The sequence below is a fragment of the Sapajus apella genome, unplaced genomic scaffold, assembly GCF_009761245.1.
Source record: "Sapajus apella isolate SASKATOON/1434 unplaced genomic scaffold, GSC_monkey_1.0 scaffold33, whole genome shotgun sequence".
In the NCBI taxonomy this organism is placed as follows: Eukaryota; Metazoa; Chordata; class Mammalia; order Primates; family Cebidae; genus Sapajus; species Sapajus apella.
In genome coordinates, this window is record NW_022436973.1 from 23,870,767 (window position 1) to 23,877,660 (window position 6,894).

At 52.9% G+C, this 6,894-nt stretch overlaps 1 long non-coding RNA gene across 1 annotated transcript; it reads left to right on the plus strand.

Annotated features, from left to right (window-relative positions):
- The first annotated feature begins 271 nt into the window (after positions 1-271).
- On the plus strand, positions 272-1,501 carry LOC116563019. The gene is made up of 2 exons (XR_004274168.1): positions 272-610; positions 1,212-1,501. It is a non-coding gene; the product is annotated as an uncharacterized LOC116563019 (long non-coding RNA).
- The last annotated feature ends 5,393 nt before the right edge of the window (positions 1,502-6,894 follow it).

Consider the following 6,894-nt stretch of genomic DNA (forward strand, 5'->3'; position numbering starts at 1 on the left):
AGGTCAACTCAAGAGACTTGAATCCCATCCAAGAGACCTAACCCAGACTGCTGATTCCAGAGCAGCATACAAGGCCTTCCACCCTGGGGTCTTTCTGTGGTGTAACTCTTGGGAGTGCCTATGGGGGCTGCCTTGTGCTGATCACAGCAAGGCCCGGGAACGTGTAATTCTCTATCTGTCCATCCATCTAGCTACCTACCTGCCTACCTATCCATTTGTACACTCCACAAATATTTATCCAGGGCTTTCTCCATGCCAGGCATATTCAGGCATTGGGAGGCACATGGCAGTGAACAAAGCAAGTGGTGCCTGGCTTTGTGGTCCTCATACCCTCGCGGGGAGAGGCAGAGTATAAACAGAGAAACAACAAAGACGTGTGTCAGGTGGTGGTGAGGGCTATGGAGAAAAACAGAGCCGGAGGAGGGGCAGTGCACGGTGGCGGGGTCGGAGAAGGCTTCTCTGAGGAGGTGACATTTGAACGGTGATCTGAAGGAGGCGAGGGCTTGGTCCGTGTGGGGATCGCTAGAGAAGGGTTTCTGGCAGAGGAAACAGCGGGAGCAAAGGCCCCAAGGTGGGAGCGTGCCTGGCATGTTGGAGGAACAGAGAACAGGTCAGTGCGGCTGGAGACAGTGAGCAGGCGGGAGGGCATTGGGGAGGTGGAGGGGTCACTGGGAATCGGACCAAGGATGGCTCTGCCGGGTTTTCTTCTGAGTGAGATGGAAGCCATGGAGGTTCTGAGCAGAGGCGTGGAATCATCTGATTTAGTTTTTAAGAGCATCCTCTGGCTGCTGGAGTGAGGATGTACTACAGGGCTCAAAGGAAGGAGGGGTTGTTAGAAAGCACTGTAGTATGTGGATGTCAGATGGCAGAGGCCAGGGCCAGGCAGAGTGGAGGAGGTGGAGTGGGAGGCCCAGATTTGAATATATTCTAAAGGCTAAGCCATAGGATGAGGGTCTGAGAACCCTCTAGGATGGCTCCAGGTTTTTGGCTTAAACCAGAATGGAGTTGTCATTTATGCAGTGGGAAAGGCAGCTGGAAAAGCAGTGTGTGCCCGGGCTTTGCACATCTCAATTCGTTTGTGCCTGATTGTATTTCTCAAGCATCAGGATCACCTGAGACATTTCTTAAAGCCCAGATTTCTGGGATCCTCCACCAGAGTTTCCCATTCAGTAGATCTGGGGTGGGGCCTGAGAATGTGCATTTCTAATCAGCTTCCAGGGGATGCTGATGCTGCCTGCCCCGGGACCTCACCTTGAGACCCACAGATTGTTGCAGCTGGGGAGGTGGAGGCTCATAGCTGGAAGGTGACTGGTTATAGAGCCAGAAATTGAGCCAAAGCCTCTTCGGTGGTTGGAGAACTTCTGGACCCTGATGGAGAGAGAAGGGAGCCCTCAGAAGTCTGTCCACAGAGGACAGGAGGTGGGTGTGGCTGGAGCTCCTAGGGATCCTTCGGTTTCTGCCTGTTTCCACGGAAGCCAATAAAAAGGGTAGCAGCCCAGCCTGTGTGTGATGTGCATTCTCTCCAGTTTCTCTACCCGTGGGTGAAATCCTGCCTGGCTTCCCCGAGCCTGTGCACAGGAGGGATTCTGGAGAAGCTTGCTGCAAGACCCAGCAGCGTCCTCATTCCTTTGTTTTACAACCATTTGCCGTGTCCACATGCCACACTTGTCAGGAGCTCGGTCCGCCATCTGGGTCCATTTCTGGGTCTCCTCGTGTGGGGTGCATGGAGGGGCTGTACTTTCCAGCCCTCTTGAAGTTAGGCCCGGTCTTGGCACTTGATTTCTGCCGAGATCTGTGAGCGGAAGTGAAGTGTGCCTCTTCCTGGTGGGAACCTCAAGGGCTGGTGGGCAGTTTGCCGTCTGCATCCCCTGCCAGGGAGACTGGTGGGTTCTTCAGGGGCGGCCCTGCCAGCCTGGGCCCCTGACTGTGGACATTATGGAGGAGAGGCCCTGCCAACTGGAGATGGACACGGAACCGGAGTAAGAAGCAAACCTGTGTTTTTTTAAGCCAAGGGTTGGCAAATGTTCTTGGCCAGGGAATGAATATTTTAGGCTTGTCGCAGCTACTCAGCTCTGCTGTTGGAGCAAGAAAACAGGCACAGACAGTACGTAAATGAGCGGCTATGGCTGCGTCTTGATGAAACTTTATTTACAAGATGAGTGGCCAGCTTGCAGGCTATAGTTTGCCAACCGGTTTGAAGTTCTGAGACTTGGGAGTTGTTTGTTCCTGTAGCATGAACTAGCCGTAGTGACGACCGTACCTTCCACAGTGACTTTGCTGCCATAGACAATGGAACCTACTGTGTCTATGCAAACACAAGGCAGGATTTGACGTTGGCTGGAGATCTTGCGGTTTTCCTCCCAGATCCTCTTCACACCGTCCCCTTGCTCTCAGTCCTGAGTGGTTGGTCTGCAGGGACTGTGTCCATCAAGGGAACCCTTGTTGTCTGGCTTTCCACTGGGTCTGGCCCATTGGGAGCACTGGTAGGATCTGGGAAGAGAGAGGATAGTGAGGCTGGGGTATTTATTCCCCAGTTCTCTGCCTTCCATATCCCCTCAAGCTGCCTGTGTCCTCCAGCAGAGGGCCACATCTCCTACTGGGGGCTCTCTCTTTGTCTCCTGGTGACAACGACTTCTCCCATCTCCCTCCTTTCACCCTTTGGGACTGTAACAGTTTGACTTGCACCAGCTCTGGTGTGGGGGTACTACCTTATCCTTTGTGGTTTGCTATACCTTTCTCATCCCTCCTAAGTGATCCCTTTATTAAAATCAAATCAAGCCGGGCGCAGTGGCTCATGCCTGTAATCCCAGCATTTTGGGAGGCCGAGGCAGGCAGATCATCTGAGGTCAGGAGTTCGAAACCAGCCTGACCAACGTGGAGAAAATCTCTACTAAAAATACAAAATTACCCGGGTGTGGTGGCACATGCCTGTAATCCCAGCTACTAGGGAGGCTGAGGCAGGAGAATCACTTGAAACTGGGAGGTGGAGGTTGCAGTGAGCCGAGATTATGCCACTGCACTCCAGCCTGGGCAACGAGAGCAAAACTCCATCTCAAAAAAAAAAAAAAAAATCCAATCAAATGACCCACCTGGAGGGTGCCATCTGTTCCTGCTGAGACCCTGACTGGCTACAGCTTTGAGGCACACATGTCTGGGCTTGAATTCTGATTGAGTCACTGCCTTAGTTGAATCATTTCACCTCTGAGACCCGTGGGTTTTCTCTTCTCCGGACAGAAGCAAAGCTACCTCCAGGAGAGGAGGGGTTTCCTAAACTGTGGTGTCTGTATAATGTCAGGAGGCATCTCAATTAGTTTTAGGAAAGAAGGAAGGAATCCTCAAGACAGCTTGGAGAGGGTGGGGCCTAAGTGCCATTTGCCCCTTGGGAAATGAGGCAGAGGCTGTGTGGGATGGAGTGTTCCGGGGCTCTGAAGGGGCTTGAACCCTGGACAGACCTCAGTGCAGCTACCTCTGGTTCAGTCCTTTCTGGGGATATTGCTGAAAAGGGGTCCCTCAGGGCAGAAAATGAGGCATCAGCTAGGCTCAGGTTCAAATGTGAGCCTTGCACTCCTTGCTGTGGGACCTTGGGCAAGTGGCACTGCCTCTCTGTGCTTCATCTAAAAACAGACATACGAATACCTACCTCAGTTGAGAAACAGAACGTAAGGCAGGCATCCTGACTTCGTTTTGACTGCTGTATGCATGGGATCTAAAGTGGTGCCTGGTGTATGGTAGGTGCTTCGTGCCTGTTACATGAGTGAATGAGTGAACACTGCATTTGTGTAGTGCACTTAGCACAGTGCTTGCTTGCCCGAATTCAGCTTCTGGGGCTACCAGTTTCCAGCTCTGTGGCCTTGGGTACCTCATTACATTTCTTTATGTGGAAGATGGATTCAGAAATACCTACTTTGTGGGACTGCTGAGGATGACACGAATCTTCACATGTGCCTGGCAGGACCAGCACTCACGCATGGCAACTATCACCGGCCACACTTTTGCTGGGGGTCAGGCTTTTTAAGCTCTTTGAGCTCTTTTGACCATGCATACAGCAGTCAAAAAGAGATTCCAGATGCCTGCCGTATGTTCTAATCCTCACTTGAGGTAGGTGTTTTTATCCCTATTTTTACATGAGGCACAGAGAGGCAGTGACACTTGCCCAAGGTCACACAGCAAGGAGTGCAAAGCCCACATTTGAACCTGGGTACCTGACCAGTTGGCTTATTGGAATGAGCCCTGGCCTGGGGACAGGAAATCTGGGCCACTTGCCACATGACATTGGATGCTTACTGCCCTCTAAGAGCCCCAGTGTTCCTATCTGTGAAGTGGGAGGTGGCGGCCGAAGTGGGGGCCCTCTGAGCTCCCTTGTAGCTTGCGCCCACACATGGGTCACTTTCTGACCAGGCTGTTGCAGGGGATGCCCTCTGCATGGCCCCAGGTGGGGCATCTGGATGTGAATGGACCCAGGGCAAGTACAGGGTCAGAACCCTCCCCACATGCCTGGGCCAGTGGCAAGCATGTGCCAGCCCTGCTACTACACTACATCAGAAACGCTACCACTAATGGTACTGCTGGCCTGTTATCATCATCATCATGAGGTGGGAGGTGGGAGGCAGCCCTCGCGGGGGTAGGGGTCCCAGCTTCTGGGCCCTCCGCCCTGTGCCCGATTCCCCCGTCCTTGCCCAGTGGTGCGAAGGGAGGGGGAGGTGGCAGCCCATTGGTGCTCGAAACTGGAAGAGACGTTCCTCCCAAGTGCCATCGAGCCTTCTTTTTTTAACTGCCACGAGCTGACTAATGCCTGAGAGTGTCAGTCCCTCCCCTGCGCGTGGCCGTGGAGGGGTGTGAAGTGGGGGCCTGCCAAGGGAAGAGGAAGCTGCTGCCTTCCAGGGCTGCCAGGCTGCCTGGGGCATTGTGGGCCCTCAGAGCTTGATCCCAACCCTTGAACATATACTTCTGACCCCTGTCGCTCTCCCGGGGCTCCTGTCTGCTCTCCAAGCTCTCATGCCCTCTCAGACCTCAGCCTCCTTTCTGAGTCTCCCCATCCTTTTTGGAGCTCCCTGTCTCCCCTCTGAGTCCCCCTCCTTCTCTGGAAATCAATCTTTTCTTGGCCTTCCTCCCACTTTCCCATAGTAGACCCTTGACAGATGCTGGTGGGGTTGCCCGCAGAGGGCCCAGCCCTGGCCTGGGAGCTGGGAATCCTGGCTGGAGCCTCACTTCAGCCAGTGACTCTCAGGGAACTTTGTGCAGCTCTTGTTCCCATTTGGGCCTCGGCTTCCCCATCTGCACGAGAGGGTTGGACTCAATGAGTGAGAAGTCCCCTTCCCACACTGAGAGGAGCAGATGCCATAGAAACCCCCAAACCTTCCAGTGGGGGCTGGAGGTCCCGCGCCCCAGCACCGTTCCTCACATGGTGCTGGAACCCCTTTCTCCTTTCCTCAGGGGAAAGTTCATTGCCAGTGAATGGCACGGGCTCTTGGCAGCTATCTCCCGAGAAGATTTTTGGATTACTGTTAGAACCATAGTTCCAACTCCTCCCTTCCTGGCGTCAGCAGTGCCGGGTCCAAGTGGGCTCCCATTGGTCTGGATTCCATCGTATTTTCCATCTTGCACAATCTAAAACTTGACCAAGGTATGCACCTTTCGGTGCTGGCCAAGTACTCTCCCCATGGATGCCCCGGCTGGTTAATTTCTCACACTGAGGGCACAGGACACTGTATGAACTCGTTTTGATGGGCTGTGCAGCGTTTGGGAACTCTGTGGCCCCAGGGCCAAGTCTGGTTACTGCGGCAGCTGTGAACTTGCAGTGCTCAGATCTCCTGCCGTGGGGAGCGTGATTGACTGATGGCTCCAGCTGCTGTCCCTTGGGATGTGCTGCCACGTCTATGCTGAGCCTACATTTCCTGTGGGCTGCTGTCAGCCCACCACCGAGCATGGCAGGAATACTAAGGCAGGCCCACTCTGGAGAGATGCGGAACCCTTCCAGTAAGTGACTTTGGCTCAAGCACCCCCACTGGCGTGGCTTAACCTTTTTCGAATTGTGCTGCAGTTCAAGACTCTCCCTGTGCAATCTGCCTTCCTTCTCCCTCTCCTTCCCCAGGTGCCAGACCTGCCTTCTCCTGCTCCCGCTCTCAATACTGCTCTTGTCTGTTGAATCCGGTCTTGACGTCTGCTTTTCAGTGGACCTCACTGACACAGTGATTACCTGCTGGGCTACTGAAGTCATGTTATACACAGCAATTGATACCAGCAACAACTAGTATTGAATGAGCACATATTGTGGGCCAGGCCATAGCTCATTACCTTTACCTTTATCTCCTGACCAGACTCTCCTGCAACCTCAGGAGAAAGGAACTCTGACCATCCTGTTTTATAATGAGGAAACTGACGCTCAGAGAAGGAAGGAACTTACTCAAAGCAGATATAAAAATGACTGTCCAGTTTCCAAATTTCTTGTTAATATCGCTCTCACCCTCGATACAACATAGGCCGGTGACTGTAGATAAGAAGTCACTTCTTGCCGATCGTCGTGTCTCCCTCCTCACATCGTCTCCGGCGTGTAGACGGCTCTTGATAAATATTTGCTGCAATTGCCAATGAATAAATGAGCAGTAAAAGAGCTGTGAACAATGGCCAAGTGGCTTAGCCACTGTAAAAAGGCTGCAAAAAGAAAAAGCTTTTGTTTGAAAGTCCTCAGCCCTGGTAAAACACGAGGGTGTGAGTTTCTATATTTATTAAAACACATTTAGCTTCCCTTCCTTTCTCTTTCACACCCGTCTGCCTCATACTTGGGAGGCAGAGTAGAACAATGGAAAGAATGAGTCAAACTTAGTAGGACACTCCTGGCTCGGCCACCTACAACTTTCTGTGCCTCAGTTTCCCCATCCACAAGATGGGAGTAGT